The sequence below is a fragment of the Anas acuta genome, chromosome 11 (genome assembly GCF_963932015.1).
Source record: "Anas acuta chromosome 11, bAnaAcu1.1, whole genome shotgun sequence".
NCBI lineage: Eukaryota > Metazoa > Chordata > Aves > Anseriformes > Anatidae > Anas > Anas acuta.
Window position 1 is genome coordinate 14,298,436 of NC_088989.1, and position 20,703 is coordinate 14,319,138.

Sequence of the window (20,703 nt, forward strand, 5' to 3'; positions counted from 1 at the left end):
AACTCTATGGAAAGTCTAGCATAGAGAAAAGAGCGACATCGGCACGAACATTTGAATCCAATTTATTAACGTAAAACTGAGATGTGATGATTTTAGGGGAATTAACATTCCACTGTTGTTTTTGAATACAGCACACTACAAGGTAGGTTTCTTGTTCAAGAACAAATAAATTCACTTACGCAATGAAAACATGTCAGTAAACTTTTCAGAGCATCTGCGGTTGTGGATGCTCAAATGTGGCATGTGATCAGACTGTGCTTCCTGCTGTAATGAGCCCACTGAAAATTTAAAAAGGAGATTTCTAGCTGCAGCTTGCTGTGTATGTTCACAAGGACTGTCAGTCTTACCTTCCTGTTTGATTTAGGATGATAAAGGCAGAGGCAAAATGAAACTAAAAGTGAAGCAAGTTTGTTTTGATGGAACTATATCTCCTAGTGTTCTGGGAAAGGAGCAATGATGCCTCTTCTGTGGCATGTGTGATGATGCACCACTGTCAGCTCTCACATGACCAAGGACAGGCAACCTGCAGCACTGGCTGCAAATATGGGTGAGTGTTGCAACTGCAGTCTTAAAATTAAGCTGTGTTTTCACAGCTGTTCAATTCTGGGACAGCCAGAGTTAACACCAAACTTGTAAGTCACTGCTCTCCCAAAGGGCAGGACGTGCACTTCCAGGTTTTTAGCGTTTAATGTTTTTCCACAGGTTCAGCTCAGTCCTCAGATAAGCATTTGGGTGGTGTTTCCTATTCGTGTTTCGCAGTTCTGTGGAGTTTGTGAGACTTGTGTCCAGCTTCACAACACAAAACCATTCTTGGAAAGGGAAAGAGTCCTCTTTTCCCACCCTGTAACACCAGAGTACTGGGAGCCATCAGTAAGTTCTGTTTTGCCCTGCTCTGTAAACAACTATGAAGTTGCTAGCCTGGACAAAATAAAATATTTTACATTTCTAAAACCTAAAACTTTCTTCCTACTGAAGAAAGGGCTGGTGTCCCAGAGAACCTGTTCAGTTTTCCAGTTGTCTGAAGTAGGGTGTTTGTGCCCCCAAAAGTTTTTCCAGCTCTATCAATTTTATTAGAGAGAGTCCCTCTCCCTCTAAACGTCTTATTCCTAGAATAGCAGTCTACAAGTGTTCCTGCTACATCACGTTTCATACAGGCATATGAATTTGTGTTTGTGCTAGCATATTGGAGACAATAATATCCCACGCTGTGAATTTGTGAAAATGCTGCGAATGCGTTGTGGGGGATAACATACACTCAATTATACAGAGCATCTTTCAGAATTCCTACAAGGAGCAACAAAACTGACAGCAAGAAATGCACTAACAAAGTCATGTGAAGCATTTGCCAAGTGGAGTGTGATTTTAGTCCTAGGCAATAAAGAACAAAGACAAACAATGTGCTTGCTGCTATATTAATAGGTTTTATTTTGCTACAAATCTTAAACCATGTTCTGCAGCTTGTCATGCTTTTGCCGTGCTAACCCTTCCTGTAAGGCTTTGCTCACATCTTACTCATGCGCTGTCCTTTCTGTTAAATTTGCCAGGAAATGAAACAGGATAGGAATGTTAGGGTAGTACTGACAAGAAGATATGGGCCTCTTACAGTGAGGAAGAATGACTTGATGAATCCCGTGTCTACTAGCCCTTGAAATCTGCCAACCAGCTACTGAAAACTATAAAATTTGAATTCCTTTTGTGAAATCTGCTAGGGCATTGTCTAGTCTCTGCAGTTCAAATTTGTATAATATTATGTATGCTGCTGTGACCTTTGTTTTTAGCAAATAGTTCACACCTAACTGGTGTTCAAAAGCTGGCTGACTTAACTCTGCAGATGAGTGTGAACCCTGCTGTAGACCCAGCCTTTTTTTCCTTATGACTGTATTTCACCTCCTATTCCCTACTTCAGTGCTTAAAAAGGGTTAACTCCACTCTTACTGCCTTTGCATGAGCAGTGTTAAAATATTTGATGGAATCTGGTTTTCTCTAGAAGACTAAATGAGGTTAAGCCTCTCTTTCTGTCTCACCTTTTGTTATTTAAGGCTGTTATTAATGATGAGAGGCTAACCCAGGTTTCTTAACTAGGTTGTCCTCTCCTGTGTGTCTTGTTTTCTAGACCAAACTCTATGCATAATAAACTTTTCCTAAAGGAAAATTTCCAACAGCCGCATACGCTGTTGATGCTGTAATGCCTGGCTGTTTTACTTCTTACACACAAACAGATATCTGGCAAGTGAAACTGAATTTGTTAGATCATCTAATATTCACATGGCGGATGACAAGCAAAACAGTTGGCGAAATGTAGCTTGGTAAAACTTGCTTCTCCCACAGCAATGTTATTTGTCTTTGCATTAGATTAAAAAACAGCTTTTTTTTTTTTTAGACTAGCCTGCTTTCTAAGACAGACAGCTACTAGTAACACCTAGTTTTAAAAAGCTGCTATTTATTCATTTAAATTATTTATTTTATTAGTTCTTTTTCTAGCTTTCATAGCCTAATTTGTATTATATATATTTGTCATAGTTCAGTTTTGTGTTCAGTTTTTTTTTTTTTTGCACTTGTAGCTGTGATCTTCAGTGTTCAGACTGCTCAACCATGTTATACTTGGGTCATGTCGCGTTATGAGGTTGCCTGAGAGTTCCCACTATAAATCTTATTTTCTAGTTTGTGCATCTGCAGTAGTCCACTCTACAGACTTCTTGTTGGCTCTCACCTGCTACTACTTCAGAGATGCCAGCTAAGTGTCTGGATTTAGCAGGTGAGATGGAAGTTAAAGCTTTTCTTGTCATTGCTTGCAGTCAGTCTCATGCTTGTTTAATTGTCTCTGATATTCCTAATTGTTTTAGTTGGGCTGTGGTGTGCAGAAGTGACCATGGGAATAATTCTTCAGCTCTGTTGAAAGCTTTCAGATGCTATTGATGGTCTTTTCACTGCTAGACAGAAGGCATGAATGATTTGAATGATTGCTTGTTGTAGAGTACCTTCTGCAGAGTCTGCCAGCAATTTTGGAAAGCAACTAGATAGCATCGTGCATTAGTAACTAACGACCCTTTCCCCTCAGGACTGTTTGTTCACATTTTAAACAGCATGTTAATACTAAGAAACTATCTGACAGTTCAATACAGTTGTGTAATAGATATTTTTCTAGTTACATTTCACTCAGGCTATTTTCAGTACAAGAGTAATCACAACAACTAGAAATTGCAGGAAGCCTCAGCAGAGATTTGAATTAATAAATGAAGGCAATTGACTCGGGAAGTGAGCTTTGCTTTGAGGCAGGAGCCATTTCATGGCACCATAAGGGCCCTCTGGCGTAGCCTCGTGGGAGGAAGGGTGCTGCTGTGGCTGGTGTCCTTGGTCTGCACAAAAATCTCTCTATAGGTCTGGGCTCTCCTTCTGTGAACATGCAAGGAACAGAGAGGTTGGCTTGCTCGCAAGTCACTCTGTGATTTATTTATTTTTAATCCTTAAAGACTATGGGGTGTCCTTTATCAAGTATATTGATGTACAATAAGCAGAGCAATAAAAAAAAATGCTTCCTTGCCAGAAAACTACATTAGTATTTCAGGCAGACAACTGGGTTAATTTTCACCCTTGAACGAACATAACTCCTAAACAGGCACTTAATAAATTCAGAAATACCTGAACATGCAGGCTTAATACTTGCTTTTTAGAAGTATCCTTCTGACAGACACTTGAATGCTCAAATGTTCATGAAAAATACAGGCAGAGCTTTAGTAAGAGTAGCTATGTAATTCATGTCCTTAGAATTTCTCTTTTCAATGACAGCATTTATAGCTGGTAGTGATTTCCTCTTTTGCACTTTTGCTTTAGGAATGACTTTTAAAATTGCAAGTGTCTGTTCCATGGGGACCTTTTTCCTCTGTTTATGCTTGCCCTTTGAATGTATAAAGTAGTCTAATGTAAATGACAGCTTTTGGACTTCACCCAGGAGTGTGAGCTATTTTACTTTTGTTCCTTCAGTCACCACATCTATAACAGCTCTTTTTCTCATTTTCTCACACAGATTTCTTGGTATTTCATTTTTGGTAGCAGTATTTCTGTGTCTGTGGACACTTGACTTTGTCTAAATCATCACTGTCTTGTAGTGCGAGAAGAAAAGGAAAAAAATAAATTATAGACAAATGACTGTTGGAAAAATGGCACATTGAGAAGCTACTGTAAACTGAAACTCTAATCCTGTAAAGTTGCTCTGTAGGAACACTGCTTCATAGAGATACAAGTTATGAGAACCTTTCTGATCATGTGAATTTAAGCACGTTGACATTTTTTTTGCAGAATCAAGATACAGGTGCTGTGCTTTAATAGTTTTGTGAATTCACTAGGGGTTTTACCATCACCTGAGGGGATTTCATATCTCCCAGGATCCTAGTCCTGCACTGGGCAGGCTGCACACATTCTCTCCCCTGTGGACCTGCAGGAGTTTTGGCTGCTCAGAAGTGATGCCAGTGGCAGGGCGAGCACACAGTGAGCACTTCCCTCTCTGGGGCAGCGTGGTGCACCGCTCATCTCGCAGGGTCTGGAGATGGGAGAAAATCAGGGTGCTTGGACACTCATCTGCTGTAGGACTCTAGATGAGACTAGTGACTTTAAAACCAGTTGACTGAATCAAAACCCAATATACCCTCGTGGGGAAGCAGGTCCTGGTGCCACAGCCGGGTTGCAGCAGCCGCAGAGCTGGAGCTGCTGACTAACGCACAACGCGCTGCTGCGAGATCACTGTGCTCAGTTCCCCAGGTCGGGGATGACTCAAAACAGCACATGTTCCACATTAGTGCCCAGAGGCAATTGCTGTTTGCATCATGACAGTGTCAATTATCACCTACAACACTCCTGCAAGGAGTAAAATGGCCCTGACAAAGATGCAATTATTTTGCAATTTGCTTCCTCAGCCCTCTGATAATGTCAGTGTTTCTCCAGCGCTACTTTTAAGCCATGGTGTCTCACAACAACACTGCAAGGAAAGCCCCAGCTCCTTCTGTCCGGCTGGGGATGTGTGTGCACCAGGAGGTGTGCTGCTTAAAGAAGAGCTCTGACCTTTCAGACCGAGCATCGTCTTAATTCTGCTGGCAAAGCTAAATAGGTCACTGCAACGGAGGAGCTAAATCGGGGGCTGACGGATAGAAAGGGAGAGCACACAAGGAAGGAAGCTTCGGCATCTGAAGTGATTTCACTTCTGCAAGGTTAGATTTACACCTTCAGGAAATTGTTCTTGGGCCTTGGCTGCCTGTGTCAGCAGTGCTGCCGAGCTGGCAGACCACCACCGTGCCGTGGCCGTGGGCCCACCACTGCCCACGCTGCTCTGATGGAGGAGAAGGGAAAGATGTCTGTGTTGCTCAGTGCTTTGTCAGCTGGGAGACACCCGGGGATCACTCCCTGTGCAGGGAATGCTGGAGACCAGAGGTGACAATATTGAGTTCAGCCCTTAGGTCTTTAGGATAGCTCCTAGAGAAAAGCCATAAATAGGCTTACACACTGCTGCTGCTGCATCTTCTTGCTGTGTTCCTGGCTGTGGCTCTCTTTTACGTACAAATGCTTGTTCCTTTGAAGCTGGCCTTTACATCAGCCCTAGGAACAGTGGTGTCCCTCTGAATTTCCCCAGCTGCTGCTAATTGGTGCCACTTTGTCTGCTTGCAGGAGCAGCAGGGAGGCAGCCAGGACATTTCTCCAGGCTGTGCAGGGAGCACTGGCAGCGGCTGTGCCTGCTGATGTTCTGCCCATAAAGACTTTTCCTCCACCACGACAGTAATCTGGCATGTCTTTGTGACAAAACTTGCTTTTGGGAGACAAAAAGAAAAAAAAAAAAAGCTGTAAGCCTTATTTCTCGATTAGTTTCTTACTTAGAGTATGTGCTAATGATGTATTTAACAAGAGATCTGGAGCAGGAATAGTTAAGTGTTTCCCTAATGTTCATGAAAACTTTTTTCTGGAGTGCATCCCATCTGGCCTCTAGGGAGAGCTGGTATAACTTCTGTGCTTTTCCACTGGAAAAAAAATATGTTGCTGAAACACAACTTTTCTTCATGAATCTCTCTGTTTCAGTAGATTGTCAGTTGAAGGAAAAGTGAAAAAAATCTGGTGATGAAGCTTGAAACATTGTGTTTGATCATTTTCATAATGGCCATTGTGGGGAATTTATTCCAAGACAAGTTTATTGCCTATGTTTATGTTGTTACATTGTCGAAATGAGTGGCAATCAAAACAAATACCCCCAGAAGTATTGTTAAACATCATGGGAAATGTTTTTATTCTTTTGAATTGTAATAAAATCTGCAACATTTAAAAATTGCAGACTATCTTGTAAAATTGCAGGTTTTCTTATCGTTCTTATTAGCAAGAGAGATGATTTTTTCAAGAGAGATGATTTGTCTATTCACACACTTAAAATACAGATTTTGGTTTCTTTGACCTCCTGGCTTCCCTTAACAGAACGAAGGCATATATGAAGCAAACACGAGGTATTGGTGGATTAATCTTAGAGGAATTTTTGTTCTGGACATAGTAGTATAAGCCATCTGTTGACTGGCCATCATCAGCCAAATTGTGCTACTTGTTGGCCTCACAATGCAGTGCTCTCCAGCACCAAATTCAGTAAATTCACATTACCTTACATGGACTTGCATATGCAATTCTGCTCCACAAAAAAAGTGTCAATCACTTGAATTGCTTACGCAACAAAATGCTGCTCGTTGATAGTGGCACTTAGGAGTTGCAAGGCAAGTTTATATCCTTCTTGGTGATTAGGGCTGAAAACCTAATTATAACGCGTTATAACATCAAGTGATGCATTTCTGCAGCTATTGCTCCCTCTTAACGCAGGTAATTGCCTGCAGAAGCAATCACTGCTCTTGTAATAGAAAATAGGAAAATGCTCTGTGAACCTCGCTGAAAGAAATTGGAGATAGCTCTCTGTAGCACTCCCCCCCCCTCCCCGTTTGGACCTCAGCAAGGTTTTGGATGCTGTGCTAGTGCAGAACCCACCTTCAGCCACTGCAGTCAGACATTAATATTTTTAAAGCCCAAATAGACAAGCGAGGCCTGCAGCTTGCTCACAGCCATCAGCACTGCAATGAGATTACCTCTGCTTTCCTTGTGGAATAACCTACAGCTCGGCTCATTTTGTTGTCTGATGAATTTACCCGGACAGTGAATTTACATTAAACAATGGCAAAAACGTGCACTGTAAGGAACATAACATTCAGGGATGATTATTGCTAGCGTGAGGAGTTGGAACGCTTATTAGAATAACTATCTGGTACTTGTTGTGGTAGTGTTACAGGAAGAGTGCAAGTACAGAATACAAGATTATTCTTTTAAAAAGAAGCAGCTCAGTTATTTAATTCAGGTTTTTAAGTGGGTTGGCCAGGGCACAGATGTTTGAACAGAGATGGCTGATGAATGAAATTGCACAGGAGCACGTTCTCTAGCCTTACTCTTCCGAACGGTGCCAAATGCACATCGGAGGGCTTGACCTTTTTGGTACTGTTACTGGAGTGCTGGGTTGCTGTTCTGCCAAGAAAAAGGAAGCGATTACAGCGACTGCGTGTGTAGTTCTGGAACTACTGGGAAGCTCCTTGTTTATGGCAACCTCTACAGAAGTTAGGGTGATCCCTTCCCCGTACGTACATGCAAGGTTCAGGCCATGTCATGGGAAAATCTTTGGCTTTGTTAGCCAGCAGAACTTTGTGGTTAGTTCCCGGGTCAGGACTAGAGGAAATGGATTTGTTCATTTAGTAGTCTGCTAAACCCTCTCTGCAACAGCCTAGCTTCTCACTGCTGTGTGAGCTGCAGCAGCAGCTAGGTTGTGGGTCTGCACTGTAGCTTTTGTTCTTATCTCCTGTGCATCGGCATGAGAGCGAGAGGCTGAATCTTCAGAAAGCTATACAGAAGAAACACTCTCGTGCCTGTGTCAGACTTATTGCTAAGAAATTAGGTTAGTTTATTTGAACAATGGGCTGGAATTACTCGGTGCAACTGGCCAGAAAGAGTTCTGTTTCCATTAGTAGCTCACCACCTTTACACAAATCAGGTTAGCATAGGATGAGCATGGTGTGACTTACTATTGCGTAGTCACCGGTGTTTCTTAAGACAGGGAATTTTTTCCGTGTTTTATATATGTATGAGAATTACAGTCTAGGACATATTTAATGTCATGTAATTATCAGATGTCAAAAGAAGTTCACCTCCGGGCCAGGAGAGGATCTGAATCTAGGATTTTATATTTAAAAATGTTTTGAGACTTTGAGTTTGCAGGCAAAACCCACTGTGGTTGAATTTCAGCAACCCAGGTCAAGTAAGAGTTAACAAAAAGATTGTAGAAAACTGCAGTTAAGGATACCCATGTAGGGGAATACATACTGTGTCCTTAGCCCTTTGTGCCTTAGAAAGTTGTTCTTACAAATATACCTGAGGAGGAAAGAATATCACACTTTACAGACTTGGTGTGATCTGTAGCTGATAGCCACAATGTGCCCACTTAGTGGTTTCAGGGTATTTTTTTTATTTTTTTACCACCCTTGCTACCTTCAGCACTCACTGTGTCATCCTGAACACAGTGAGCTCTTTGTCCCAGACTTGAATAGCTTTCTGAAGTGTCTGCTTTCAAAATTGTTGGACAGTTATTATTTATTTTCTGTGTTGTGCTTTTTTTCCCATGTAATAATTTGGGTTTTTGAATATATCTATTTAAACAGGCGTATGTGACCTGTACAATTTAACTTGTGCTTTTAATTCGATTTGTACAATTTAATAGGATTTGTCCATAATGTAAGTGGGCAACGTGGACCTGAACTATCAGCAATTCCATTGAATAAATGATGGCTTTAGAAGAAGAGGTGACAAACCTGACAAACTTCTCCATAGAAGCTGGGAGCTACTTGTGTTCATGTTGAAACCCAAAGCTGGCTTTCTTGGTGCTGTCCTGGCATTTGGTGTTCTTAACTGCCACTGATCCAGAAGAACTTGTCGCAGATTTTTAATCGTTGTTGCTTTAGGCCAGACTGGAAATATGTGTTAGTGCTGTGAGATCCTTTCTGCTGCATGTGAAAGGCTGTTACTGCCTTCTGATCCCTGGGAAACCTTCAAGGGTGCAGATGATCTCGTCACTTAATATGGGACCATGATATTTATTTCAGTTCCTTACCTAAAGCAGGCATTTTTGACTTTGGATTCTGCATAGATGATTTATGAAATTCTCAAACAGTTACTTTTAGGCTTGTTTTCCCGTTTATACAACTGCCTGTTTCCAGAAGCAATGTTATTAGGAGAGTACTGAAAACTGTTTGAGCTGCACAGTTGGAGCATCATTTTACAAAGTATCGTTTCTGCATCTATGATTTCTGGATAGACTTACAAATGTTCACAAGTATGCTTGAGGCAGGCTTGGCACAACAATGAAGTAATTTTATTTTTTTTTGGAAATAGCTATGAGGCTGTACTTGCTTCAATCATTCAAAGTTTTTTATTTCAGGAGGAAAACACACTAGAAGTTAGAGTGCAGCACAAAGCAAAACATTCTGAATGTGTTTAATGCAAAAAAAAACTTACAATTTTGTTGGTACTAAGTAAGGTATTGGAGATACCTTTCAAAAGATATTCAGTTTTCAAGAAGGAATTGGGGCAGAGACATTCTAACATTAATAAGTAAGAGGGAGTAAATAATTGCCATTACTTGCACAGGGGAAATGATTCAAGTGTAACATAATTAGATAATATTAAGTGAGAAATTAAGTGGTAAAAAGATTTTGGTTTAACAGGAAAAGCTGCGTGCTGAAAATTTGCCTATTAAATTAATTTCACTGCAAGTTCCCTGTGAAACTTTAAGTCTCAGGGGGTCATTTGTCAAATCTTCAGTTAATGTTTCATTGAAAGTAATTTAAACTTGTGGAGAATTTAAAAAAAAAAAAAAAAAAAAAAAAGTAGAATTTGCAAATGTACATTATCTCCCCCCAGCTTCACGCTGTCTTGACCCTTCTAGCTGCCTTTGGCTGCTGCTCATCAAATATTGAGCAGCTGTTGGTGTAATTGCATTCACTGCACATCCCCATAAAACAGAATCAAGCTTGGACTTGCCATGCACATGAGAGGAGCTAAAAGGAAAAAAAAAAAAAAAAAAAAAAAGAGGGGGAAAAAAGGGGGAGGGAAGAAAAAAAAAAAAAAAAGGCTGTTGCTAACATATCGCATCCTGAGCTGGGATTAGTGAAATTACCTGTCACTTTTCCACTTGTCCTTGGCAATTGTCATCTGTGCTGGAGGGAGAGACCAGCAGTTTTTGCTGCTGCTGCCCCTTCAGCTTATCAAAAAGAAAATATAAATGAGAGTGTTAAAAAATGAAGAAATGCCTAGTTATAGAAGGATATTCAACTGCCTTTGTTTGGGAGCAGTTCAAAACCAGAGACAATGGTGATGGAGTTGGGACGACCCAAGGTGTCCCAACAGCAGCTCTGTGAGAAGTGGGCATGTGTAAAGCTGCTCTCCTCCTGCTCTTTTTAATGGATGCTAAGGTAATGCACATTTAGGAGGAAGAATCTGCTTTTAAATTCTATTTCTAAATACTTCAGCTGATATTTTCTAAGGCTTAGGTGAAGGCATTTTAATTGTAAAAAAGACTGTGTACATGTTCATGAAAATGTTTAATTTTCTGACTGGGCAGGTGAATTGTAAGCTGCTTCAAGAAGACAAAAGCCTGTGAAAGATCACAAATGTTTTTGATGCCCTTGCACATAAATCATAATTTGTGTAGATTTATCCCATTAGAGATGAGCTTTGCTGGCATGATTAGAAACTTCTTTGTCATGAGTTTGGTGGTAATGCATTAGCTTAAATGTATTTGGCATGATTAACATCAGGTTAACTGAATTCATTACGTGTGCGATTAGAAATGCAGTGTGGGGTTTTGTCTGGTTTCACCAGTGTAACTGGGAAGAGTCGTGCACAGCATGGATTAGTCTGGTGCGTGGCCGAGTCTTGAAAAAACTGTCGTGCCCACTTAGCGTCCATGAAACAGAAATCCATTTCAGCAGATTTGGAGAAGTAGCTAGTAGCGGTGCTGTGGCAATTTCAATTAAAGGTCTGAGAATGGTAATTATGTTTACATACCAGCAGTCTGATTAAATGTAAACTAATTATGCAAAAAGCTTAAACTGTGACCTGAATTACTCTTGCTGAATCACAGTTGAATTTCAGGAGAGTTTTTGGATAGCATGTTTTCATTGCAGAAGCTTTCCTTTTTTGTAGATGTGTGATATAACTGATACTGTTGGAAGAATCTGACCTTCCCTTCCTGTTTTTCTACTTCTGCCATCCAGCCTCAAGCATAACCTTCAGCTAATTCTGGGTTCAACTCTTCAAAACCCTCTTCACAAAGCAAGAGGTATTCAGTTCCGCTGGTACACAAAAAAGGGGAATATGAAGTCTTTGTGTAGCTGGTTAATCTTCTGAAGCAAGTATGAAATCAGAAGGATTTGCTATGCTGACATTAGAAGAACTATGGTCTATGCAGTGCTGGAGTTCAGCTACTAACATAGAACAACAGCCCTGAAGACTTATTCATCATGATCTGACACAAGTATAAGCTGCAGTTTTAAAACTCTAACACACAGCAAAATCGTAGAGTGGAAGAATAGTTGAGGTTGGAAGGGACCTCAGCAGATTGTTGGTCACTTCTCTGTATAATCCCGCAGCACCAATGTTTCCACTAGGCAACAAAGCCCATTAGGTTTGAGTGAAAAAATACCCACATCAAAGTTTTGTCTGGCTCATGTTTCCTTTTGATGCAATGTAAATCAGTCTCAGAGCCTGAATCGTAAGCCTCAGTGTAGCATTCCGTCATGCTTTCATGAGATATCAAAATACACAGAAAAACTGGGATGTGTATTCAACAGTGAACATCATCCCACAACCTCAGATTTGCAACTTTTACATCTATTTTAATACTCATGTAAAAATGTGAACAACTGTGGCAACAAAGGAACAATTAAATTCAATTAGAACTGAGTAGTGTTACGGTATTGCGAAGAGATTCTGTCTTCTAATTTTGAAAGAGTGAGTGCTCTTACAGTTCAAAGATTCCAGTGCCTCCAATTCTAAAAATGTACCTTTCTAATTGAAAAGGTCTCAGAATAAGTCACCCTTTTCCCATTCTTAGTCCAAAAGGAGCAGAGCCCGAATTCTCTGCAGTGGTTTTGCTTCTGTTCGCTAAACGACTTCTATAAGAGCTGCTTCAACTGGTTGCTTGCTTCTGTAGGCTGTAGATTATAGACAATTCCCATAGCAGAAACATCACTGCAAATTATTTTGTCTTTTTTTTTTTTTTTTTTCCAATGGGAATTTATGTTCTGTTTCTGTTCATTGCCTACATGGAAGACAGAAGCATACTGAAGAGCTGAAATTCATCCCGATAAACTGACCTTAATACTCTCAAAACAGGTACATATCATTATCAGAATGTGGATTATTGCTGTGATATTTATAGTTTCATCTGTTAATTATATAAATTCATGCTTTTTAAAGCCATTTTGGAACAAAGTCTTCAATTTCTAGTATTGTTGGCAAGCAGCTTACATTGTTGCATGAAAGCATGGCTCTGTTTTTATGTACTCAGTGTTTTTTTGAGAGGGATAATTTAATGCTGTTGAAAGTAGTGGAGGTTCAGCAATAGCAGATGCAGAATTTTGGTCATGCGATTCCTGCTCTGTTAAAGAACTGGCACGCACACATACACAGCCGGAGTGGATTTGATGCTTGTACCAAGGCCTTCCAAACCTGAGGCTGAACACTGCAAAGATAAAAACTTACTACTTTGTCCCCTTTGTCGTAGTGCAGTGTATCAATCAGCCCAGGGATTCTTTTAGAGCACCACCACTTGTGGTGGGTAGAAAAGCTCTATTCGGTAAGTACTGATGCCTTTGTCAACAAGCTTTTACAGGTTTAGAAATAATAAATAGCATCTTTTGAAGATCAAAGAGATCAGTGACAATTGTTATGGGTTTTTCTTGGTTATCTCTTCAGTATTTAGGCAAACCAAAAATGTTCTGGCTAGAGATGAAAAACGGCTCTTGTCTTCAAAATCCAGAACAAGTCTAAGCCTTCAGTGCCTCTTAATTAAAGTTTTCTCTCTTTTTTTTTTTTTTTCTGATATGGTTACTTCTTTGTTCTTTTATGTGTTCTGTCTTCAGCCCTGGAAACATAACTTCCATGCTGATATTTAACATATCCAAGATTGGGAACAACATGTATCCAATAGTTTTAAATTTCTGACTATTGTTATGATTTGATTAAGGAGGTATTCAACTAGGTATAGTTCCCAGGGAGTTGGACAAAATTCAACTTTTCCTATTAATAAGGATTTTCATAGAATCATAGAATCATAGAATATCCTGAGTTGGAAGGGACCCTTAAGGATCATCAAGTCCAACCTTTCAAATAATTTTGTTTGTTTTAACAGCCAAGGAGGAGTAATCTCTTAACCACATAACATTTTTTGAGCTGATGGACTAGATTTTGATTATCAGGTCTCAGGAAACTTCTTTATTCCGCTTAGTATTAATGTGATAAATAATATGCATATCACATAACATATTTAGGCCTTGTTGTCAGTCTCTAATGAATCAGAACTTTGTTCCATGTTGCCAGATATTCTGATCTCCTCTTCACTCCTGCTTATCACGAGATTGCTTGGGCATATAATCGGTACTGACAGTCTCAGAAACAGCCTTTTAAATTATTTATTGCTTTGGTATCTTCCTGTTTTAAACCCTGACCTGCCTGAAAGTGTTGTAGACTTATTTGAGGAAAAAATATTATTTAGACAAATAAACAAAAAAAATAATAATAATTACTGTTGACAGTGGCTGGATCAGCAAATCACATCAATTTCCTAACTAACTCCTTTTGCCTTGTTAGCTCAAACGTGAGTTTTTTTTCCATGCTCTTGTTGCTTTTGTCAAATTCTTTTACTTCATCTCAGTGACGAGTCAAATCTTTTCTTCTACAAGTCAATTTGTATGGCTTAGGGAACAGTCTTGTTCCTGTATTCGTTTTGGCCATAGTGCTGTTGAAATTATGAACAAGGAGGTTTATTGTAGTAGTGGCCTTTTAGGAATAGGGTTGAAAAAGTCTTAATGTAGGCATTGTCTGTTACTGCTTCCTACTTCGGATCAATTTCTCAAGTTAATGTCATGTCTGATAACTCATGGCAGGACAAGAGCTCAAACTGAGGGGGCTAGGAGCAGGTAGAGCTATCTTTCCTTAGTTATATGGCTGGGGATACCCAGAAATTGTCTTTTGCCAAGGACAAAAGCTCAGAAGCTCCTTCAAGATACCATATTGTCTGTGCAGCGTGGCCCATGGGCAGCTGTGCTGGACCAGGCAGGGAGCAGCCCCGTGCCTCTCTGCAGGCTGCCAGCTGAGTGCTTGTCCAGTGCCCACCGTGCTGGTGCAGGGGCTGCTCCAGCCGTGGCTTCCCTTGGAAAACACACCAAAACATCGTGACAAACCACAGGAACCCCCCCCACACACTGCCTGGCACTGGGGGTGCTGTGTGCTACCATGCACCTATGCTTCAGCCCAGGTTGTTTATTGGGGCTGATTGTAACCTGTTGGAGTAAGAATAAGAATATTTCTAAAAGTGTTGTGCTGTCTTGAGGTTTTCTGAACCAAGCTGATGCAGATTTAACACTCTAACTCCAGACACGGGAATTTAAATTGCTGTTTGCACTTCCAGAGCTCAGTTTGGGAGAGAGCTGTTTGTTAAGAAGTTCCTAGACCCATTAACAGACGTTCTCTTTTATCTGACTTCAAGTGAAAGCAGTTTTGCTTTAATTCACTGTTTGAAGTGGTGTGACAGCATATGCAGTGCTCGGCTTTGAAAAGTCACAGAGCTGCGTGTCATCAACCTAGAAATGACAAATCACATCATGCTGATTAACGGCGTTACCTGGAGGAAGGATGGTGATGTGACATTGCACTAGATGTGATCAAGAACTTTAAGGGATCCTATAAATAGTGTCTGCTGAGGACAGAGGACAGATCTCCTTTTGATGCAGACAGACATCTGCTTGTTAAAACAAGACTGGGGTCTAGTCAAAGCAGTCCCAGTCTAGCCTGTATTACATTGCAAAGGATACATTAGGATATTATCCTCTACAATCAACACTGTTAACTTCAGCTCTCTGATAACCAGTGCTAAAACACTACCAGATTGACTACATTAATAAATCATTAAAAAGCTCTGAGCTGTGTGTATGCTACAGTATCACCGACACCTCAGATGATTTCCCAGTAGAGATGACTTGTCGCTGAAGAACAATTTGAGTAAGCTGCATTGCCTCTACTACACATTTAGCAACCAATATGCTGAGCGAAGGTATTTAGATAGTTGGTCTAGTAACGTGGATGGCACAAGTATGTATTGGAGCATGGTTGTTTGATTATTTCAGGCTCATTTGGTATCTTTTTGATGTTTAATTCCAGGGGAGTGAGTTTGCCGAAAACTATGTGATCACAACAGCAAGTTCTAAGGAGTTGTTCAGAATACCAACAGTTACTGTAATATACACCACCTGGAGATCTGCACTGAGAGCCTGCATACACAGCAGCATGAAATTACTCAAAATGACTATAACTAAAAGAAGAAGAAAAATATGATAACACAAGTGAACAGAATACTTCTTGCCCACAGCTGGGTTGATTCTGACAGACAAAATTACCTTTATCTGCAGTGCTTGGATGACTTAATGGAGTGCCCCGTCAGCAAGTTCTCTGATGACACTAAACTGGGAGGAGTGGCTGTGTGTATTTAATGAACTTGTTGCAGTGGTGTTTTTTAAAGCCAGCTAAGTGCTACCAAGGTTTACTTTTATTTGATACTGTGCAATTACTTGGATGCAGAAGGGGTATCTGATAGAAAGAGTGAACTCTCTCTGGAGTTGACCAATACAAGAGAGTAGACAAGGAATGATTGTTGTAAACATACCCCAAGCATTGTATTGAGCATATTATGGCTATGAGATGCCTAAAAATAGCATCCCAGGATTTGCCTGGAAAGCTCTTGTCTGTACTAAAGACGAATGGATATGCCACTTAGAGCCTAATATTTAATGAGAAAAGCAATGTTGATACAAACTAAATTGCTTTAAAGCAAGGTCAGTCATTTTTCATAAAGGGAAAGCTTTGTGTTTCTAGCAGTCAACATTTCCTCCTGGTGACCTGATTGGGCTGACACATACACAAGGATGGAAGAAATTATTCTACTATATATAAATACAGATATGCTTCTGGTTTTCAGTTTAGCTGAGCTGAACAAATATTAGCTTGGAATGATCTGAAACTGAAACATTGCAATAAATCGAACATTTTTTGTGGATTGAACGGAGGTCTATATTCAGTCACAAGTAAATTGAAATTTCAAATGCCTTAATAAAAGCAAAAGGCTTGACTCATAAAATGGAAAAAGCTGAAGTGAAGCTCTAATTTGCAAGGCAGTTCAGCTCAAAACTATTTTTCTTTTATTTATCATGAATAAACTTTTCTTAGAGTAAAATCCTTCAGCCCTATATTTTAAAAATAAGTGTATGTATTTCCAAGGGAAAGGCAGAATCTATGATGTTTATTCAATTCTCCCCAGTAGCAATATACTTTTCTTGGTAAAGATGAAAGCTAACCCCTTCTGTACTTAGAAAAGTTTTGTTTCAGGACAATGTCTGCTTTCATAACAAATAAACCGCTTCTTTCTCTCTATTTCAGGTGCCAGAATTTTAAGATTGGAGTCTACTTGGAACACATGAAGTTGAGGTAAGGTGATAATAAGCACTAAAACAGTATACTACTAAAAAGGGAGTTTTCCTTTTGAGCATTTTTTCCCTGATGTAAAGGGGATGATCTGTATTTGTTATTTCTGTAGAATCCAAACGTTTATAGTAATTTACAGAATTTAATAAGTTCATATATTAATTTTAATCAAAAAATACCATGGAAAGATTTTAAAATATGAAGGGCTTTGGGTAGATGGGAATGAGCTGACTCTGGCCAGCTGCCCACCCAGCCTACCTTTCACTCCTTCTCAACAGGATAGGAAGAAAATAAGATGAAAAAACTGGTGGGTTGAGATGAAGATGGGGAGATCACTTACCATTTACTGTAGTAGGCAAAATAGACTTGACCTGAGAATAATTAATTTATTGCCAATTAAAAATAGAGTTCTTTACATCCCCACCCTGAGTGGCACAGGTCATTGGTGAATGGGGCCTGTGGTCAGTCACAGTAATAATTTATTTTCTTACCACCCTCTTCTTACTTCCAATCTGCTCCACGCTGGGCCCTTCCTACAGAAGAATCTGCTCCAACATTTGGAGCTTGTCCTCACAAAAATGTGACCTAAAGAAGCTGCTATGAGAATCATAGAATCAGTGAGGTTGGAAAGGACTCTGAAGACCATCAGGTCCAGCCATCAGCCTGATTTGCTGAGTCCCATTTCTAAACCATGTCGCAACTTGAGACCATTTCCTTGCATCACTTGTCACTTGAGAAAGAGTTATTTTGTCCATGTTGACTTTCCATAAGAATTTTTGCCAGTGTCCTGTTTCCTTTCTTTAGCATGCAGTCTCAGCCTTCAGCAAAATCTTAATTTCAACTTTCAACCTTAGGGACTGAAGTTGCTCCTAATTTCATCCCCAAACATATATTTTTCTTACTAATGTTTTGATTTTGGAGGAGGGGAGGCTGGGAAGAGAAGGAAAGGCAGAGTAAGGAGTGTGTTATCTTTGCAATATCTTCAGTAGGCTGGGTACTCCCTTGTCATTTGGTCTGCACATTTCTGTGGTAACATCCTGCAGGAGGTTATAATCATTACTGAAGAAGAATTTCAGTGTAATTTTGTCTCTCACTGACTCAGCACTGTAAATTTTTAAAGCTTTGAGCCCAATTGCCCTGTACAATAAAATAGTCGTATTCCTTTTTTACTTGCATTTAAATGAGATTATACTATTACAACACTGAGTAACCGAATGGAAAATCAGGATCTCTATTTTTCTATGCTTATATCTTCTGTGCTGAGCTGGTTGAAGATGCCATTCTTTAAAAGCTTCACCAAAGGTCTATAAGTCACTTTTTGAAGGATGGGAAATGCACGCCTTATAGAGTGGGGCACAGCAGGATGCAGCTAAACAGTGTATCTGAGTAGGACTACATCTAAATTGAAGTTTGCGCACACAGTTCAGCAAACACTGTGCTGCAGATTTATTATATTGTTGTAAGCACAATTTTACTGTGGGCAGCAGAGAAGCATGTAGGTTTTCCCTCTAGCAGTACATGCCTGTGCTGCAGTGCAATCGTTTGCAGTAGTGAGATGTGGCCTCTGTCTGATACCATTTTCCCTGTACCCAAATTCAGATCAAGGTTATGCTGCTGTTTGGTGCAGGTGAATTACTTTGTCTGGTGTCCTGACATGAATGCTGATCTTAAACTGAAATTGTCTGGGAGCTGGGGGAGGAGAATTAAATGGTGGTGAAGAAAGCTCTTGTTTAAATGAGACATAAAACTGATTCTGGCCTGAATGCATCTATTAAGTACTTTCCTGCAGCCTTCTGAAAGGTCTTGTATCTGATGATTCCCCTGTCTGTAATGTGTCTTTGACTCGGTTCTCCTTGGCTTTATCAGGGAAATTGGTATTCAGCAGTGTGTTGTCACACCTGGTTACAACAGTGGCTACTTCTGAGCAATGAATGAGATACTTCATCTCCCTGGGATCCCATGTATCCTTCTGCTTTGAAAGGAGAGGCAGCCCAAGGAAATTAAGGCCCTGATGCCATTCCTCTTGCATTGTGCACATGGTTTGTCAGCCTGGACTAAAAGGTACACCGCAGTTTGAACGCCATGGAAAGCTGCATGGAAAAGCAGTGCCTCCAAGGATGACTTCTGTGATCACCCCTGTTAAGCACCTGCCCTCCCTCTTTGTCACCTTCTGCTGGCCAAGCAGCCAGGTCTGGTTTTGTATTTGAGGCTGTAGCTGTGCATTGACTGTTCATGGCCCTGTCTATGGAGGTACTGGTGGTGAGGGCACCTGTGAGTGAAATGGTGGCAACAGCCCTGCTATCTAACGTTTCTGTCTGAAGAAATTGGACATTGTTCTCAGTTAACATAATAATATCTGTCTACAGATGACATTTTAAAGTAACAAGAATTATGTTAACCTAGAAAAAGAAAATGAAGTGAATGCTTGCTGGGTATTGTGTTGATCGGTTGAGACCCTTTCAGTCTGTGCAAGTGTTTCTTCTCTGTGGCATGATAGGTTTCTTCTGAACCTTGTCCTTTCATTTGTTTCATTTTTTTTATCAAACTATCATTCGTGAAAGCAATCTGGCAAATATGATACAATACAGACCGACTTGTGGTGTTCCATCAGATCAGATAGATGATGCCCATTTCAATTTCTGTGTGTGCCGAAGTTGAAGCCCAGTAACATCATTTTATCTGCTAGCGTTTATATGTTTACATTTCCAGACTGTTTTTAGCAGAAGTGCCTGGCTATTTGGGGATAATGCAACCTGCTTGTGCTGTGTACAGTGCATGAAAAAATCCACAAGCACAGGGCTTCCTGTCGAAAGGATTTGGATACCACCAGTCTGACACCAGAGCTTTGGAGCCACATCCCTGGAGGATTTTCTTTGAAGTATCCAAAAAGATTTACAGGGGGCCTGTGGTCTGAACACTTCCAGTGTGGTGAAATAGAAGAAACCAGAAACCAGTCATGGTAAGAAAAAATACTTCCTAAACCTCTATTGTTGTTGTTTTAAATTTTATACAAGTTATATTATTTTGTTTTCTATTGCTGGGTGCATTGAATATCAACCCTTCCACATTTTTTGGCAGGACGCTTCATCTGTGGCAAACAATAACCCTCCTGTTCTCCCCATATCTTTAATAATTATCGTTTGAAAGGTTTTTGCAATGAGAAAATGAGAGAGTATTTCAGTTTTTCCACACAGTTTTTTAATAGCTTGAAGAATTATCCAGGAGAAGAAATGGTTGCTGTAATTGGCCTAGAACTAATGAAAGAAGAGCTTTGATGAAACATATTGATATTTACCATAGTCTGCCCACAGAAGCAATCTTCTTCATTAATTCTTTTTTCTTTAAATTCAAATTAATCTTGGGATAGTAAATATTAAATGCTCTCCACTTAGAAGGAATGGAATTTGTCACAGAGCAGTGGCACTGTGGCATTTGTAGAGACTTTTCCATCACTAAGGGATAATCGGCTTAATGACGGTGTGAACAGATTGCTAACTGCTGTGGTGGGCTTTCTGGGCTGGAGGGAGGAGGCTAAAGTCTGGCAATGTCAGCGGGTAGCTGGCAAGAAAGTACGTTTGGTTTCTGTACCAAATGTCATGACATTTCTGTTTTGTCTTTATTTTTCTTGTGGGCTCTTGTTCTGAGCAGCAGCTTTATTGCAGAACGCCATTGTATCACATCAAAGCTGTTTATGGTATGTGAGAGCGTGGTCTGGGTGCACTGAAAGGCTCCCTGCTCACTCAGAGCTCAAACACAGGGTGGCAGGACTGCCTTTGTACACTTACAGGCACGTGCTGGAGCCTGCCAGCTGCCGGCTTTATTCTGTGTCCCCGACTGTACAGGGTGTGTCTGTGTATGGCCAAGTGGGCATGTTTTCTTTTCAAGGAATGCTTGTAT

The 20,703-nt window shown here is 40.3% G+C and overlaps 1 long non-coding RNA gene across 1 annotated transcript; it reads left to right on the top strand.

Moving 5' to 3' along the window:
• The first annotated feature begins 11,268 nt into the window (after window positions 1-11,268).
• On the top strand, window positions 11,269-19,771 carry LOC137862416 (uncharacterized). Its single transcript, XR_011100262.1, has 4 exons — window positions 11,269-12,444; window positions 15,490-15,806; window positions 16,762-16,809; window positions 18,673-19,771. It is a non-coding gene; the product is annotated as an uncharacterized lncRNA (long non-coding RNA).
• The last annotated feature ends 932 nt before the right edge of the window (window positions 19,772-20,703 follow it).